Genomic DNA, 17546 nt, shown 5'->3' on the forward strand with positions numbered 1-17546 from the left:
ACCTGATGAAGGTGCAGCACGCTGAAAGCCAGGACAGGGGTAACCCCAACGTGCTACAGGGAACATTCTGGAACCAGGGGCCTGCCAGGAAGGTAACTTGCCAATTTGAATGAATGGATTTGCCCTTGTCTGCCGTTTTGGGCTTCTGCGGTCGTTCTTGGAACGTATCCCACCGATGGTACGGCGGTGGCGGGGGGTGGGGTGACTGCTGTAATTTCAAAGAACCCCGTTGGGCTGAAACCTGGTGTTGTGGGATTTTTAACACAGTCAAATCAGGTTGTGGGATCCCATGACTCAGCCAATGTCAAATGGCTATCAGATCAGCCCCCACAGCCCCTTCCCAACCCCCCCGCCTCCCCCCCCACCCCGAGGCAACAAATTTATCCTAATATTTTCTTGAACAAGAAAGAAATGTCTTTGGTCTGTTTCCTGAATAGAGTGAAACCCCCATCTCTGTTTGTTTCTTCGCAAACTACTGTACGGAAGCGACCTGCTTTAGTAGCTACGTCTGTACGTAAAGATTATTCACGCAGACGATCGCCCAAGGCTGGAACTGGCTTCAGCTCCCTGGTGCCACCAGGCAGCCGTACTAACCACTGATCCACTGTGCCACCCGTACGATTTGGAACGATTTGTCATCATTTGCGGTGCAAGTAGCGAAACAGTTGTCAGTTTGTCAACTGGGTCGGATTATAATGTTGTCAGCGATCTGCAGCAATGTGAACGGAGATGTCGAATCGAGCTGCTGGTGGTGATGAGGCGCGCTTGCAGCGTGACATGTTTACACGGGGAGATCAGCTCCCTCCCCATTCTCCACAGAGAGTCGGATACAAGTAGAGAGGATATTGAAAGTGGACGATAAAGAAAGGGTGCACGGACGTAATTCGCTTTTCGCAACTTTTCGGATTGATGCGGAATGCCGAGGAGCGAATCCTGTACGTGAGGGAAACGATGATTGGCATTTATGGGCAAGCTACACCAACACAAGGGGAGGCAATGAATAGGATCTTTCCGTCAAGGCCAACATTTCTCGCCCATGCCGAGATCAGCCTGGTGGTGAGCTGCTCTCTCGAACCGCTGCAGTCCAAGTGCTGTCGGTAGCCCCGCGATGCTGTTTGGGCGGGGATTCCCGATTTTGACCCGGTAACACCGGAGGAACAAGGACATATTTGCAATTCAGGACAGCGAGTGCCTCGGCGGGGGGAGAACTTGCGAATGGTGGTGTTCCCGTGGATCTGCTGCCGTCATCCTTCGAGGCTGCGTTGGCCATGGGTTTGCAAGGTGCTGCCTGAGGAATTCTGGTGAATCTTGTAGATGCCGGGGGAATGAATGACCCTGCCGGGGGAATGAATGACCCTGCCGCCGCCGCTGTCCCCGATCACCGGGAGAAACCTCTCTGCAGTCGACCTGACGTGCGGTGGCTCCGGCCCGTGCCATCTGATTGGTCGTCAGCGCGACCTACGCGGCTACGTAACAGAAAACCACGGGGAAAGCACAGCGACTGCTGCAGAGTGATCTTCCGGTCTGGTTGGATATCTTGGAAGGAAGGTAGACGGTAAGGGAATAAAGGAACTTTGAATATCATCAAACTGATGGAAAGGATAGTCGGCAAATATGACCTCCACCGTTGGAGTATTAATGTGCTATCGCTTCTCGGCCTTTTGGCTTGGAATATGTGTAGTTTCTGTTCTTATCAGTTTAATCGCTGATATCTCCCGAAGGTGGGAGTGTTTGTATTAAATGGATTTTTGGAGCAGGGAGATGGCTTAAGGGCTTGCTCTGTCCTCTCCATGTATCAGCCTGGTATTGCAGTGTTTCCAGGAATGGTGCACCCAACGCTTACCCAAGTTCAAAAGCAGGTGAATGCAATGTGAATCTCTTGCCTTTGCTAGTTTGCCGTGTTGATGGCAGTCAGTGATTGTTGCATCTATTGTCTTTTCAGTTGCAGGAAACTATCGTCTTTTGTTACGGGTTTTCTGTCTTATGAACCTGCTCTGCAGTTACCTGATGAAGGTGCAGCACGCTGAAAGCCAGGACAGGGGTAACCCCAACGTGCTACAGGGAACATTCTGGAACCAGGGGCCTGCCAGGAAGGTAACTTGCCAATTTGAATGAATGGATTTGCCCTTGTCTGCCGTTTTGGGCTTCTGCGGTCGTTCTTGGAACGTATCCCACCGATGGTACGGCGGTGGCGGGGGGTGGGGTGACTGCTGTAATTTCAAAGAACCCCGTTGGGCTGAAACCTGGTGTTGTGGGATTTTTAACACAGTCAAATCAGGTTGTGGGATCCCATGACTCAGCCAATGTCAAATGGCTATCAGATCAGCCCCCACAGCCCCTTCCCAACCCCCCCGCCTCCCCCCCCAACCCCGAGGCAACAAATTTATCCTAATATTTTCTTGAACAAGAAAGAAATGTCTTTAGTCTGTTTCCTGAATAGAGTGAAACCCCCATCTCTGTTTGTTTCTTCGCAAACTACTGTACGGAAGCGACCTGCTTTAGTAGCTACGTCTGTACGTAAAGATTATTCACGCAGACGATCGCCCAAGGCTGGAACTGGCTTCAGCTCCCTGGTGCCACCAGGCAGCCGTACTAACCACTGATCCACTGTGCCACCCGTACGATTTGGAACGATTTGTCATCATTTGCGGTGCAAGTAGCGAAACAGTTGTCAGTTTGTCAACTGGGTCGGATTATAATGTTGTCAGCGATCTGCAGCAATGTGAACGGAGATGTCGAATCGAGCTGCTGGTGGTGATGAGGCGCGCTTGCAGCGTGACATGTTTACACGGGGAGATCAGCTCCCTCCCCATTCTCCACAGAGAGTCGGATACAAGTAGAGAGGATATTGAAAGTGGACGATAAAGAAAGGGTGCACGGACGTAATTCGCTTTTCGCAACTTTTCGGATTGATGCGGAATGCCGAGGAGCGAATCCTGTACGTGAGGGAAACGATGATTGGCATTTATGGGCAAGCTACACCAACACAAGGGGAGGCAATGAATAGGATCTTTCCGTCAAGGCCAACATTTCTCGCCCATGCCGAGATCAGCCTGGTGGTGAGCTGCTCTCTCGAACCGCTGCAGTCCAAGTGCTGTCGGTAGCCCCGCGATGCTGTTTGGGCGGGGATTCCCGATTTTGACCCGGTAACACCGGAGGAACAAGGACATATTTGCAATTCAGGACAGCGAGTGCCTCGGCGGGGGGGAGAACTTGCGAATGGTGGTGTTCCCGTGGATCTGCTGCCGTCATCCTTCGAGGCTGCGTTGGCCATGGGTTTGCAAGGTGCTGCCTGAGGAATTCTGGTGAATCTTGTAGATGCCGGGGGAATGAATGACCCTGCCGGGGAATGAATGACCCTGCCGCCGCCGCTGTCCCCGATCACCGGGAGAAACCTCTCTGCAGTCGACCTGACGTGCGGTGGCTCCGGCCCGTGCCATCTGATTGGTCGTCAGCGCGACCTACGCGGCTACGTAACAGAAAAGCACGGGGAAAGCACAGCGACTGCTGCAGAGTGATCTTCCGGTCTGGTTGGATATCTTGGAAGGAAGGTAGACGGTAAGGGAATAAAGGAACTTTGAATATCATCAAACTGATGGAAAGGATAGTCGGCAAATATGACCTCCACCGTTGGAGTATTAATGTGCTATCGCTTCTCGGCCTTTTGGCTTGGAATATGTGTAGTTTCTGTTCTTATCAGTTTAATCGCTGATATCTCCCGAAGGTGGGAGTGTTTGTATTAAATGGATTTTTGGAGCAGGGAGATGGCTTAAGGGCTTGCTCTGTCCTCTCCATGTATCAGCCTGGTATTGCAGTGTTTCCAGGAATGGTGCACCCAACGCTTACCCAAGTTCAAAAGCAGGTGAATGCAATGTGAATCTCTTGCCTTTGCTAGTTTGCCGTGTTGATGGCAGTCAGTGATTGTTGCATCTATTGTCTTTTCAGTTGCAGGAAACTATCGTCTTTTGTTACGGGTTTTCTGTCTTATGAACCTGCTCTGCAGTTACCTGATGAAGGTGCAGCACGCTGAAAGCCAGGACAGGGGTAACCCCAACGTGCTACAGGGAACATTCTGGAACCAGGGGCCTGCCAGGAAGGTAACTTGCCAATTTGAATGAATGGATTTGCCCTTGTCTGCCGTTTTGGGCTTCTGCGGTCGTTCTTGGAACGTATCCCACCGATGGTACGGCGGTGGCGGGGGGTGGGGTGACTGCTGTAATTTCAAAGAACCCCGTTGGGCTGAAACCTGGTGTTGTGGGATTTTTAACACAGTCAAATCAGGTTGTGGGATCCCATGACTCAGCCAATGTCAAATGGCTATCAGATCAGCCCCCACAGCCCCTTCCCAACCCCCCCGCCTCCCCCCCCAACCCCGAGGCAACAAATTTATCCTAATATTTTCTTGAACAAGAAAGAAATGTCTTTGGTCTGTTTCCTGAATAGAGTGAAACCCCCATCTCTGTTTGTTTCTTCGCAAACTACTGTACGGAAGCGACCTGCTTTAGTAGCTACGTCTGTACGTAAAGATTATTCACGCAGACGATCGCCCAAGGCTGGAACTGGCTTCAGCTCCCTGGTGCCACCAGGCAGCCGTACTAACCACTGATCCACTGTGCCACCCGTACGATTTGGAACGATTTGTCATCATTTGCGGTGCAAGTAGCGAAACAGTTGTCAGTTTGTCAACTGGGTCGGATTATAATGTTGTCAGCGATCTGCAGCAATGTGAACGGAGATGTCGAATCGAGCTGCTGGTGGTGATGAGGCGCGCTTGCAGCGTGACATGTTTACACGGGGAGATCAGCTCCCTCCCCATTCTCCACAGAGAGTCGGATACAAGTAGAGAGGATATTGAAAGTGGACGATAAAGAAAGGGTGCACGGACGTAATTCGCTTTTCGCAACTTTTCGGATTGATGCGGAATGCCGAGGAGCGAATCCTGTACGTGAGGGAAACGATGATTGGCATTTATGGGCAAGCTACACCAACACAAGGGGAGGCAATGAATAGGATCTTTCCGTCAAGGCCAACATTTCTCGCCCATGCCGAGATCAGCCTGGTGGTGAGCTGCTCTCTCGAACCGCTGCAGTCCAAGTGCTGTCGGTAGCCCCGCGATGCTGTTTGGGCGGGGATTCCCGATTTTGACCCGGTAACACCGGAGGAACAAGGACATATTTGCAATTCAGGACAGCGAGTGCCTCGGCGGGGGGGAGAACTTGCGAATGGTGGTGTTCCCGTGGATCTGCTGCCGTCATCCTTCGAGGCTGCGTTGGCCATGGGTTTGCAAGGTGCTGCCTGAGGAATTCTGGTGAATCTTGTAGATGCCGGGGGAATGAATGACCCTGCCGGGGGAATGAATGACCCTGCCGCCGCCGCTGTCCCCGATCACCGGGAGAAACCTCTCTGCAGTCGACCTGACGTGCGGTGGCTCCGGCCCGTGCCATCTGATTGGTCGTCAGCGCGACCTACGCGGCTACGTAACAGAAAAAAAGCACGGGTAAAGCACAGCGACTGCTGCAGAGTGATCTTCCGGTCTGGTTGGATATCTTGGAAGGAAGGTAGACGGTAAGGGAATAAAGGAACTTTGAATATCATCAAACTGATGGAAAGGATAGTCGGCAAATATGACCTCCACCGTTGGAGTATTAATGTGCTATCGCTTCTCGGCCTTTTGGCTTGGAATATGTGTAGTTTCTGTTCTTATCAGTTTAATCGCTGATATCTCCCGAAGGTGGGAGTGTTTGTATTAAATGGATTTTTGGAGCAGGGAGATGGCTTAAGGGCTTGCTCTGTCCTCTCCATGTATCAGCCTGGTATTGCAGTGTTTCCAGGAATGGTGCACCCAACGCTTACCCAAGTTCAAAAGCAGGTGAATGCAATGTGAATCTCTTGCCTTTGCTAGTTTGCCGTGTTGATGGCAGTCAGTGATTGTTGCATCTATTGTCTTTTCAGTTGCAGGAAACTATCGTCTTTTGTTACGGGTTTTCTGTCTTATGAACCTGCTCTGCAGTTACCTGATGAAGGTGCAGCACGCTGAAAGCCAGGACAGGGGTAACCCCAACGTGCTACAGGGAACATTCTGGAACCAGGGGCCTGCCAGGAAGGTAACTTGCCAATTTGAATGAATGGATTTGCCCTTGTCTGCCGTTTTGGGCTTCTGCGGTCGTTCTTGGAACGTATCCCACCGATGGTACGGCGGTGGCGGGGGGTGGGGTGACTGCTGTAATTTCAAAGAACCCCGTTGGGCTGAAACCTGGTGTTGTGGGATTTTTAACACAGTCAAATCAGGTTGTGGGATCCCATGACTCAGCCAATGTCAAATGGCTATCAGATCAGCCCCCACAGCCCCTTCCCAACCCCCCCGCCTCCCCCCCCACCCCGAGGCAACAAATTTATCCTAATATTTTCTTGAACAAGAAAGAAATGTCTTTGGTCTGTTTCCTGAATAGAGTGAAACCCCCATCTCTGTTTGTTTCTTCGCAAACTACTGTACGGAAGCGACCTGCTTTAGTAGCTACGTCTGTACGTAAAGATTATTCACGCAGACGATCGCCCAAGGCTGGAACTGGCTTCAGCTCCCTGGTGCCACCAGGCAGCCGTACTAACCACTGATCCACTGTGCCACCCGTACGATTTGGAACGATTTGTCATCATTTGCGGTGCAAGTAGCGAAACAGTTGTCAGTTTGTCAACTGGGTCGGATTATAATGTTGTCAGCGATCTGCAGCAATGTGAACGGAGATGTCGAATCGAGCTGCTGGTGGTGATGAGGCGCGCTTGCAGCGTGACATGTTTACACGGGGAGATCAGCTCCCTCCCCATTCTCCACAGAGAGTCGGATACAAGTAGAGAGGATATTGAAAGTGGACGATAAAGAAAGGGTGCACGGACGTAATTCGCTTTTCGCAACTTTTCGGATTGATGCGGAATGCCGAGGAGCGAATCCTGTACGTGAGGGAAACGATGATTGGCATTTATGGGCAAGCTACACCAACACAAGGGGAGGCAATGAATAGGATCTTTCCGTCAAGGCCAACATTTCTCGCCCATGCCGAGATCAGCCTGGTGGTGAGCTGCTCTCTCGAACCGCTGCAGTCCAAGTGCTGTCGGTAGCCCCGCGATGCTGTTTGGGCGGGGATTCCCGATTTTGACCCGGTAACACCGGAGGAACAAGGACATATTTGCAATTCAGGACAGCGAGTGCCTCGGCGCGGGGGGAGAACTTGCGAATGGTGGTGTTCCCGTGGATCTGCTGCCGTCATCCTTCGAGGCTGCGTTGGCCATGGGTTTGCAAGGTGCTGCCTGAGGAATTCTGGTGAATCTTGTAGATGCCGGGGGAATGACCCTGCCGGGGGAATGAATGACCCTGCCGCCGCCGCTGTCCCCGATCACCGGGAGAAACCTCTCTGCAGTCGACCTGACGTGCAGTGGCTCCGGCCCGTGCCATCTGATTGGTCGTCAGCGCGACCTACGCGGCTACGTAACAGAAAAAAAGCACGGGGAAAGCACAGCGACTGCTGCAGAGTGATCTTCCGGTCTGGTTGGATATCTTGGAAGGAAGGTAGACGGTAAGGGAATAAAGGAACTTTGAATATCATCAAACTGATGGAAAGGATAGTCGGCAAATATGACCTCCACCGTTGGAGTATTAATGTGCTATCGCTTCTCGGCCTTTTGGCTTGGAATATGTGTAGTTTCTGTTCTTATCAGTTTAATCGCTGATATCTCCCGAAGGTGGGAGTGTTTGTATTAAATGGATTTTTGGAGCAGGGAGATGGCTTAAGGGCTTGCTCTGTCCTCTCCATGTATCAGCCTGGTATTGCAGTGTTTCCAGGAATGGTGCACCCAACGCTTACCCAAGTTCAAAAGCAGGTGAATGCAATGTGAATCTCTTGCCTTTGCTAGTTTGCCGTGTTGATGGCAGTCAGTGATTGTTGCATCTATTGTCTTTTCAGTTGCAGGAAACTATCGTCTTTTGTTACGGGTTTTCTGTCTTATGAACCTGCTCTGCAGTTACCTGATGAAGGTGCAGCACGCTGAAAGCCAGGACAGGGGTAACCCCAACGTGCTACAGGGAACATTCTGGAACCAGGGGCCTGCCAGGAAGGTAACTTGCCAATTTGAATGAATGGATTTGCCCTTGTCTGCCGTTTTGGGCTTCTGCGGTCGTTCTTGGAACGTATCCCACCGATGGTACGGCGGTGGCGGGGGGTGGGGTGACTGCTGTAATTTCAAAGAACCCCGTTGGGCTGAAACCTGGTGTTGTGGGATTTTTAACACAGTCAAATCAGGTTGTGGGATCCCATGACTCAGCCAATGTCAAATGGCTATCAGATCAGCCCCCACAGCCCCTTCCCAACCCCCCCGCCTCCCCCCCCAACCCCGAGGCAACAAATTTATCCTAATATTTTCTTGAACAAGAAAGAAATGTCTTTGGTCTGTTTCCTGAATAGAGTGAAACCCCCATCTCTGTTTGTTTCTTCGCAAACTACTGTACGGAAGCGACCTGCTTTAGTAGCTACGTCTGTACGTAAAGATTATTCACGCAGACGATCGCCCAAGGCTGGAACTGGCTTCAGCTCCCTGGTGCCACCAGGCAGCCGTACTAACCACTGATCCACTGTGCCACCCGTACGATTTGGAACGATTTGTCATCATTTGCGGTGCAAGTAGCGAAACAGTTGTCAGTTTGTCAACTGGGTCGGATTATAATGTTGTCAGCGATCTGCAGCAATGTGAACGGAGATGTCGAATCGAGCTGCTGGTGGTGATGAGGCGCGCTTGCAGCGTGACATGTTTACACGGGGAGATCAGCTCCCTCCCCATTCTCCACAGAGAGTCGGATACAAGTAGAGAGGATATTGAAAGTGGACGATAAAGAAAGGGTGCACGGACGTAATTCGCTTTTCGCAACTTTTCGGATTGATGCGGAATGCCGAGGAGCGAATCCTGTACGTGAGGGAAACGATGATTGGCATTTATGGGCAAGCTACACCAACACAAGGGGAGGCAATGAATAGGATCTTTCCGTCAAGGCCAACATTTCTCGCCCATGCCGAGATCAGCCTGGTGGTGAGCTGCTCTCTCGAACCGCTGCAGTCCAAGTGCTGTCGGTAGCCCCGCGATGCTGTTTGGGCGGGGATTCCCGATTTTGACCCGGTAACACCGGAGGAACAAGGACATATTTGCAATTCAGGACAGCGAGTGCCTCGGCGGGGGGAGGAGAACTTGCGAATGGTGGTGTTCCCGTGGATCTGCTGCCGTCATCCTTCGAGGCTGCGTTGGCCATGGGTTTGCAAGGTGCTGCCTGAGGAATTCTGGTGAATCTTGTAGATGCCGGGGGAATGAATGACCCTGCCGGGGGAATGAATGACCCTGCCGCCGCCGCTGTCCCCGATCACCGGGAGAAACCTCTCTGCAGTCGACCTGACGTGCGGTGGCTCCGGCCCGTGCCATCTGATTGGTCGTCAGCGCGACCTACGCGGCTACGTAACAGAAAAAAAGCACGGGGAAAGCACAGCGACTGCTGCAGAGTGATCTTCCGGTCTGGTTGGATATCTTGGAAGGAAGGTAGACGGTAAGGGAATAAAGGAACTTTGAATATCATCAAACTGATGGAAAGGATAGTCGGCAAATATGACCTCCACCGTTGGAGTATTAATGTGCTATCGCTTCTCGGCCTTTTGGCTTGGAATATGTGTAGTTTCTGTTCTTATCAGTTTAATCGCTGATATCTCCCGAAGGTGGGAGTGTTTGTATTAAATGGATTTTTGGAGCAGGGAGATGGCTTAAGGGCTTGCTCTGTCCTCTCCATGTATCAGCCTGGTATTGCAGTGTTTCCAGGAATGGTGCACCCAACGCTTACCCAAGTTCAAAAGCAGGTGAATGCAATGTGAATCTCTTGCCTTTGCTAGTTTGCCGTGTTGATGGCAGTCAGTGATTGTTGCATCTATTGTCTTTTCAGTTGCAGGAAACTATCGTCTTTTGTTACGGGTTTTCTGTCTTATGAACCTGCTCTGCAGTTACCTGATGAAGGTGCAGCACGCTGAAAGCCAGGACAGGGGTAACCCCAACGTGCTACAGGGAACATTCTGGAACCAGGGGCCTGCCAGGAAGGTAACTTGCCAATTTGAATGAATGGATTTGCCCTTGTCTGCCGTTTTGGGCTTCTGCGGTCGTTCTTGGAACGTATCCCACCGATGGTACGGCGGTGGCGGGGGGTGGGGTGACTGCTGTAATTTCAAAGAACCCCGTTGGGCTGAAACCTGGTGTTGTGGGATTTTTAACACAGTCAAATCAGGTTGTGGGATCCCATGACTCAGCCAATGTCAAATGGCTATCAGATCAGCCCCCACAGCCCCTTCCCAACCCCCCCGCCTCCCCCCCCACCCCGAGGCAACAAATTTATCCTAATATTTTCTTGAACAAGAAAGAAATGTCTTTAGTCTGTTTCCTGAATAGAGTGAAACCCCCATCTCTGTTTGTTTCTTCGCAAACTACTGTACGGAAGCGACCTGCTTTAGTAGCTACGTCTGTACGTAAAGATTATTCACGCAGACGATCGCCCAAGGCTGGAACTGGCTTCAGCTCCCTGGTGCCACCAGGCAGCCGTACTAACCACTGATCCACTGTGCCACCCGTACGATTTGGAACGATTTGTCATCATTTGCGGTGCAAGTAGCGAAACAGTTGTCAGTTTGTCAACTGGGTCGGATTATAATGTTGTCAGCGATCTGCAGCAATGTGAACGGAGATGTCGAATCGAGCTGCTGGTGGTGATGAGGCGCGCTTGCAGCGTGACATGTTTACACGGGGAGATCAGCTCCCTCCCCATTCTCCACAGAGAGTCGGATACAAGTAGAGAGGATATTGAAAGTGGACGATAAAGAAAGGGTGCACGGACGTAATTCGCTTTTCGCAACTTTTCGGATTGATGCGGAATGCCGAGGAGCGAATCCTGTACGTGAGGGAAACGATGATTGGCATTTATGGGCAAGCTACACCAACACAAGGGGAGGCAATGAATAGGATCTTTCCGTCAAGGCCAACATTTCTCGCCCATGCCGAGATCAGCCTGGTGGTGAGCTGCTCTCTCGAACCGCTGCAGTCCAAGTGCTGTCGGTAGCCCCGCGATGCTGTTTGGGCGGGGATTCCCGATTTTGACCCGGTAACACCGGAGGAACAAGGACATATTTGCAATTCAGGACAGCGAGTGCCTCGGCGGGGGGGAGAACTTGCGAATGGTGGTGTTCCCGTGGATCTGCTGCCGTCATCCTTCGAGGCTGCGTTGGCCATGGGTTTGCAAGGTGCTGCCTGAGGAATTCTGGTGAATCTTGTAGATGCCGGGGGAATGAATGACCCTGCCGGGGGAATGAATGACCCTGCCGCCGCCGCTGTCCCCGATCACCGGGAGAAACCTCTCTGCAGTCGACCTGACGTGCGGTGGCTCCGGCCCGTGCCATCTGATTGGTCGTCAGCGCGACCTACGCGGCTACGTAACAGATGAAGAAAAGCACGGGGAAAGCACAGCGACTGCTGCAGAGTGATCTTCCGGTCTGGTTGGATATCTTGGAAGGAAGGTAGACGGTAAGGGAATAAAGGAACTTTGAATATCATCAAACTGATGGAAAGGATAGTCGGCAAATATGACCTCCACCGTTGGAGTATTAATGTGCTATCGCTTCTCGGCCTTTTGGCTTGGAATATGTGTAGTTTCTGTTCTTATCAGTTTAATCGCTGATATCTCCCGAAGGTGGGAGTGTTTGTATTAAATGGATTTTTGGAGCAGGGAGATGGCTTAAGGGCTTGCTCTGTCCTCTCCATGTATCAGCCTGGTATTGCAGTGTTTCCAGGAATGGTGCACCCAACGCTTACCCAAGTTCAAAAGCAGGTGAATGCAATGTGAATCTCTTGCCTTTGCTAGTTTGCCGTGTTGATGGCAGTCAGTGATTGTTGCATCTATTGTCTTTTCAGTTGCAGGAAACTATCGTCTTTTGTTACGGGTTTTCTGTCTTATGAACCTGCTCTGCAGTTACCTGATGAAGGTGCAGCACGCTGAAAGCCAGGACAGGGGTAACCCCAACGTGCTACAGGGAACATTCTGGAACCAGGGGCCTGCCAGGAAGGTAACTTGCCAATTTGAATGAATGGATTTGCCCTTGTCTGCCGTTTTGGGCTTCTGCGGTCGTTCTTGGAACGTATCCCACCGATGGTACGGCGGTGGCGGGGGGTGGGGTGACTGCTGTAATTTCAAAGAACCCCGTTGGGCTGAAACCTGGTGTTGTGGGATTTTTAACACAGTCAAATCAGGTTGTGGGATCCCATGACTCAGCCAATGTCAAATGGCTATCAGATCAGCCCCCACAGCCCCTTCCCAACCCCCCCGCCTCCCCCCCCACCCCGAGGCAACAAATTTATCCTAATATTTTCTTGAACAAGAAAGAAATGTCTTTGGTCTGTTTCCTGAATAGAGTGAAACCCCCATCTCTGTTTGTTTCTTCGCAAACTACTGTACGGAAGCGACCTGCTTTAGTAGCTACGTCTGTACGTAAAGATTATTCACGCAGACGATCGCCCAAGGCTGGAACTGGCTTCAGCTCCCTGGTGCCACCAGGCAGCCGTACTAACCACTGATCCACTGTGCCACCCGTACGATTTGGAACGATTTGTCATCATTTGCGGTGCAAGTAGCGAAACAGTTGTCAGTTTGTCAACTGGGTCGGATTATAATGTTGTCAGCGATCTGCAGCAATGTGAACGGAGATGTCGAATCGAGCTGCTGGTGGTGATGAGGCGCGCTTGCAGCGTGACATGTTTACACGGGGAGATCAGCTCCCTCCCCATTCTCCACAGAGAGTCGGATACAAGTAGAGAGGATATTGAAAGTGGACGATAAAGAAAGGGTGCACGGACGTAATTCGCTTTTCGCAACTTTTCGGATTGATGCGGAATGCCGAGGAGCGAATCCTGTACGTGAGGGAAACGATGATTGGCATTTATGGGCAAGCTACACCAACACAAGGGGAGGCAATGAATAGGATCTTTCCGTCAAGGCCAACATTTCTCGCCCATGCCGAGATCAGCCTGGTGGTGAGCTGCTCTCTCGAACCGCTGCAGTCCAAGTGCTGTCGGTAGCCCCGCGATGCTGTTTGGGCGGGGATTCCCGATTTTGACCCGGTAACACCGGAGGAACAAGGACATATTTGCAATTCAGGACAGCGAGTGCCTCGGGGGGGGGGAGAACTTGCGAATGGTGGTGTTCCCGTGGATCTGCTGCCGTCATCCTTCGAGGCTGCGTTGGCCATGGGTTTGCAAGGTGCTGCCTGAGGAATTCTGGTGAATCTTGTAGATGCCGGGGGAATGAATGACCCTGCCGGGGGAATGAATGACCCTGCCGCCGCCGCTGTCCCCGATCACCGGGAGAAACCTCTCTGCAGTCGACCTGACGTGCGGTGGCTCCGGCCCGTGCCATCTGATTGGTCGTCAGCGCGACCTACGCGGCTACGTAACAGATGGACAGAAAAGCACGGGGAAAGCACAGCGACTGCTGCAGAGTGATCTTCCGGTCTGGTTGGATATCTTGGAAGGAAGGTAGACGGTAAGGGAATAAAGGAACTTTGAATATCATCAAACTGATGGAAAGGATAGTCGGCAAATATGACCTCCACCGTTGGAGTATTAATGTGCTATCGCTTCTCGGCCTTTTGGCTTGGAATATGTGTAGTTTCTGTTCTTATCAGTTTAATCGCTGATATCTCCCGAAGGTGGGAGTGTTTGTATTAAATGGATTTTTGGAGCAGGGAGATGGCTTAAGGGCTTGCTCTGTCCTCTCCATGTATCAGCCTGGTATTGCAGTGTTTCCAGGAATGGTGCACCCAACGCTTACCCAAGTTCAAAAGCAGGTGAATGCAATGTGAATCTCTTGCCTTTGCTAGTTTGCCGTGTTGATGGCAGTCAGTGATTGTTGCATCTATTGTCTTTTCAGTTGCAGGAAACTATCGTCTTTTGTTACGGGTTTTCTGTCTTATGAACCTGCTCTGCAGTTACCTGATGAAGGTGCAGCACGCTGAAAGCCAGGACAGGGGTAACCCCAACGTGCTACAGGGAACATTCTGGAACCAGGGGCCTGCCAGGAAGGTAACTTGCCAATTTAAATGAATGGATTTGCCCTTGTCTGCCGTTTTGGGCTTCTGCGGTCGTTCTTGGAACGTATCCCACCGATGGTACGGCGGTGGCGGGGGGTGGGGTGACTGCTGTAATTTCAAAGAACCCCGTTGGGCTGAAACCTGGTGTTGTGGGATTTTTAACACAGTCAAATCAGGTTGTGGGATCCCATGACTCAGCCAATGTCAAATGGCTATCAGATCAGCCCCCACAGCCCCTTCCCAACCCCCCCGCCTCCCCCCCCACCCCCGAGGCAACAAATTTATCCTAATATTTTCTTGAACAAGAAAGAAATGTCTTTAGTCTGTTTCCTGAATAGAGTGAAACCCCCATCTCTGTTTGTTTCTTCGCAAACTACTGTACGGAAGCGACCTGCTTTAGTAGCTACGTCTGTACGTAAAGATTATTCACGCAGACGATCGCCCAAGGCTGGAACTGGCTTCAGCTCCCTGGTGCCACCAGGCAGCCGTACTAACCACTGATCCACTGTGCCACCCGTACGATTTGGAACGATTTGTCATCATTTGCGGTGCAAGTAGCGAAACAGTTGTCAGTTTGTCAACTGGGTCGGATTATAATGTTGTCAGCGATCTGCAGCAATGTGAACGGAGATGTCGAATCGAGCTGCTGGTGGTGATGAGGCGCGCTTGCAGCGTGACATGTTTACACGGGGAGATCAGCTCCCTCCCCATTCTCCACAGAGAGTCGGATACAAGTAGAGAGGATATTGAAAGTGGACGATAAAGAAAGGGTGCACGGACGTAATTCGCTTTTCGCAACTTTTCGGATTGATGCGGAATGCCGAGGAGCGAATCCTGTACGTGAGGGAAACGATGATTGGCATTTATGGGCAAGCTACACCAACACAAGGGGAGGCAATGAATAGGATCTTTCCGTCAAGGCCAACATTTCTCGCCCATGCCGAGATCAGCCTGGTGGTGAGCTGCTCTCTCGAACCGCTGCAGTCCAAGTGCTGTCGGTAGCCCCGCGATGCTGTTTGGGCGGGGATTCCCGATTTTGACCCGGTAACACCGGAGGAACAAGGACATATTTGCAATTCAGGACAGCGAGTGCCTCGGGGGGGGGGAGAACTTGCGAATGGTGGTGTTCCCGTGGATCTGCTGCCGTCATCCTTCGAGGCTGCGTTGGCCATGGGTTTGCAAGGTGCTGCCTGAGGAATTCTGGTGAATCTTGTAGATGCCGGGGGAATGAATGACCCTGCCGCCGCCGCTGTCCCCGATCACCGGGAGAAACCTCTCTGCAGTCGACCTGACGTGCGGTGGCTCCGGCCCGTGCCATCTGATTGGTCGTCAGCGCGACCTACGCGGCTACGTAACAGATGGACAGAAAAGCACGGGGAAAGCACAGCGACTGCTGCAGAGTGATCTTCCGGTCTGGTTGGATATCTTGGAAGGAAGGTAGACGGTAAGGGAATAAAGGAACTTTGAATATCATCAAACTGATGGAAAGGATAGTCGGCAAATATGACCTCCACCGTTGGAGTATTAATGTGCTATCGCTTCTCGGCCTTTTGGCTTGGAATATGTGTAGTTTCTGTTCTTATCAGTTTAATCGCTGATATCTCCCGAAGGTGGGAGTGTTTGTATTAAATGGATTTTTGGAGCAGGGAGATGGCTTAAGGGCTTGCTCTGTCCTCTCCATGTATCAGCCTGGTATTGCAGTGTTTCCAGGAATGGTGCACCCAACGCTTACCCAAGTTCAAAAGCAGGTGAATGCAATGTGAATCTCTTGCCTTTGCTAGTTTGCCGTGTTGATGGCAGTCAGTGATTGTTGCATCTATTGTCTTTTCAGTTGCAGGAAACTATCGTCTTTTGTTACGGGTTTTCTGTCTTATGAACCTGCTCTGCAGTTACCTGATGAAGGTGCAGCACGCTGAAAGCCAGGACAGGGGTAACCCCAACGTGCTACAGGGAACATTCTGGAACCAGGGGCCTGCCAGGAAGGTAACTTGCCAATTTGAATGAATGGATTTGCCCTTGTCTGCCGTTTTGGGCTTCTGCGGTCGTTCTTGGAACGTATCCCACCGATGGTACGGCGGTGGCGGGGGGTGGGGTGACTGCTGTAATTTCAAAGAACCCCGTTGGGCTGAAACCTGGTGTTGTGGGATTTTTAACACAGTCAAATCAGGTTGTGGGATCCCATGACTCAGCCAATGTCAAATGGCTATCAGATCAGCCCCCACAGCCCCTTCCCAACCCCCCCGCCTCCCCCCCACCCCGAGGCAACAAATTTATCCTAATATTTTCTTGAACAAGAAAGAAATGTCTTTAGTCTGTTTCCTGAATAGAGTGAAACCCCCATCTCTGTTTGTTTCTTCGCAAACTACTGTACGGAAGCGACCTGCTTTAGTAGCTACGTCTGTACGTAAAGATTATTCACGCAGACGATCGCCCAAGGCTGGAACTGGCTTCAGCTCCCTGGTGCCACCAGGCAGCCGTACTAACCACTGATCCACTGTGCCACCCGTACGATTTGGAACGATTTGTCATCATTTGCGGTGCAAGTAGCGAAACAGTTGTCAGTTTGTCAACTGGGTCGGATTATAATGTTGTCAGCGATCTGCAGCAATGTGAACGGAGATGTCGAATCGAGCTGCTGGTGGTGATGAGGCGCGCTTGCAGCGTGACATGTTTACACGGGGAGATCAGCTCCCTCCCCATTCTCCACAGAGAGTCGGATACAAGTAGAGAGGATATTGAAAGTGGACGATAAAGAAAGGGTGCACGGACGTAATTCGCTTTTCGCAACTTTTCGGATTGATGCGGAATGCCGAGGAGCGAATCCTGTACGTGAGGGAAACGATGATTGGCATTTATGGGCAAGCTACACCAACACAAGGGGAGGCAATGAATAGGATCTTTCCGTCAAGGCCAACATTTCTCGCCCATGCCGAGATCAGCCTGGTGGTGAGCTGCTCTCTCGAACCGCTGCAGTCCAAGTGCTGTCGGTAGCCCCGCGATGCTGTTTGGGCGGGGATTCCCGATTTTGACCCGGTAACACCGGAGGAACAAGGACATATTTGCAATTCAGGACAGCGAGTGCCTCGGCGGGGGGGGAGAACTTGCGAATGGTGGTGTTCCCGTGGATCTGCTGCCGTCATCCTTCGAGGCTGCGTTGGCCATGGGTTTGCAAGGTGCTGCCTGAGGAATTCTGGTGAATCTTGTAGATGCCGGGGGAATGAATGACCCTGCCGGGGAATGAATGACCCTGCCGCCGCCGCTGTCCCCGATCACCGGGAGAAACCTCTCTGCAGTCGACCTGACGTGCGGTGGCTCCGGCCCGTGCCATCTGATTGGTCGTCAGCGCGACCTACGCGGCTACGTAACAGATGGAAGAAAAGCACGGGGAAAGCACAGCGACTG

General features: G+C 51.6%; 8 non-coding genes across 8 annotated transcripts; all 8 read left to right on the forward strand.

Moving 5' to 3' along the window:
* Window positions 1–1645: 1645 nt before the first annotated feature.
* LOC132810914 (U2 spliceosomal RNA) lies at window positions 1646–1837 on the forward strand. Its single transcript, XR_009643127.1, has one exon. It is a non-coding gene; the product is annotated as a U2 spliceosomal RNA (small nuclear RNA).
* Window positions 1838–3648: 1811 nt separating this feature from the next.
* Window positions 3649–3840, forward strand: LOC132810915 (U2 spliceosomal RNA). Its single transcript, XR_009643128.1, has one exon. It is a non-coding gene; the product is annotated as a U2 spliceosomal RNA (small nuclear RNA).
* A 1815-nt stretch (window positions 3841–5655) lies between these two features.
* On the forward strand, window positions 5656–5847 carry LOC132810916 (U2 spliceosomal RNA). Its single transcript, XR_009643129.1, has one exon. It is a non-coding gene; the product is annotated as a U2 spliceosomal RNA (small nuclear RNA).
* A 1811-nt stretch (window positions 5848–7658) lies between these two features.
* On the forward strand, window positions 7659–7850 carry LOC132810917 (U2 spliceosomal RNA). The gene has a single exon (XR_009643130.1). It is a non-coding gene; the product is annotated as a U2 spliceosomal RNA (small nuclear RNA).
* A 1817-nt stretch (window positions 7851–9667) lies between these two features.
* On the forward strand, window positions 9668–9859 carry LOC132810918 (U2 spliceosomal RNA). The gene has a single exon (XR_009643131.1). It is a non-coding gene; the product is annotated as a U2 spliceosomal RNA (small nuclear RNA).
* Window positions 9860–11676: 1817 nt separating this feature from the next.
* Window positions 11677–11868, forward strand: LOC132810919 (U2 spliceosomal RNA). The gene has a single exon (XR_009643132.1). It is a non-coding gene; the product is annotated as a U2 spliceosomal RNA (small nuclear RNA).
* A 1819-nt stretch (window positions 11869–13687) lies between these two features.
* LOC132810921 (U2 spliceosomal RNA) lies at window positions 13688–13879 on the forward strand. The gene has a single exon (XR_009643134.1). It is a non-coding gene; the product is annotated as a U2 spliceosomal RNA (small nuclear RNA).
* A 1799-nt stretch (window positions 13880–15678) lies between these two features.
* LOC132810922 (U2 spliceosomal RNA) lies at window positions 15679–15870 on the forward strand. The gene has a single exon (XR_009643135.1). It is a non-coding gene; the product is annotated as a U2 spliceosomal RNA (small nuclear RNA).
* Window positions 15871–17546: the final 1676 nt, after the last annotated feature.

This window comes from Hemiscyllium ocellatum, unplaced genomic scaffold (genome assembly GCF_020745735.1).
Source record: "Hemiscyllium ocellatum isolate sHemOce1 unplaced genomic scaffold, sHemOce1.pat.X.cur. scaffold_2041_pat_ctg1, whole genome shotgun sequence".
Lineage (NCBI taxonomy): Eukaryota > Metazoa > Chordata > Chondrichthyes > Orectolobiformes > Hemiscylliidae > Hemiscyllium > Hemiscyllium ocellatum.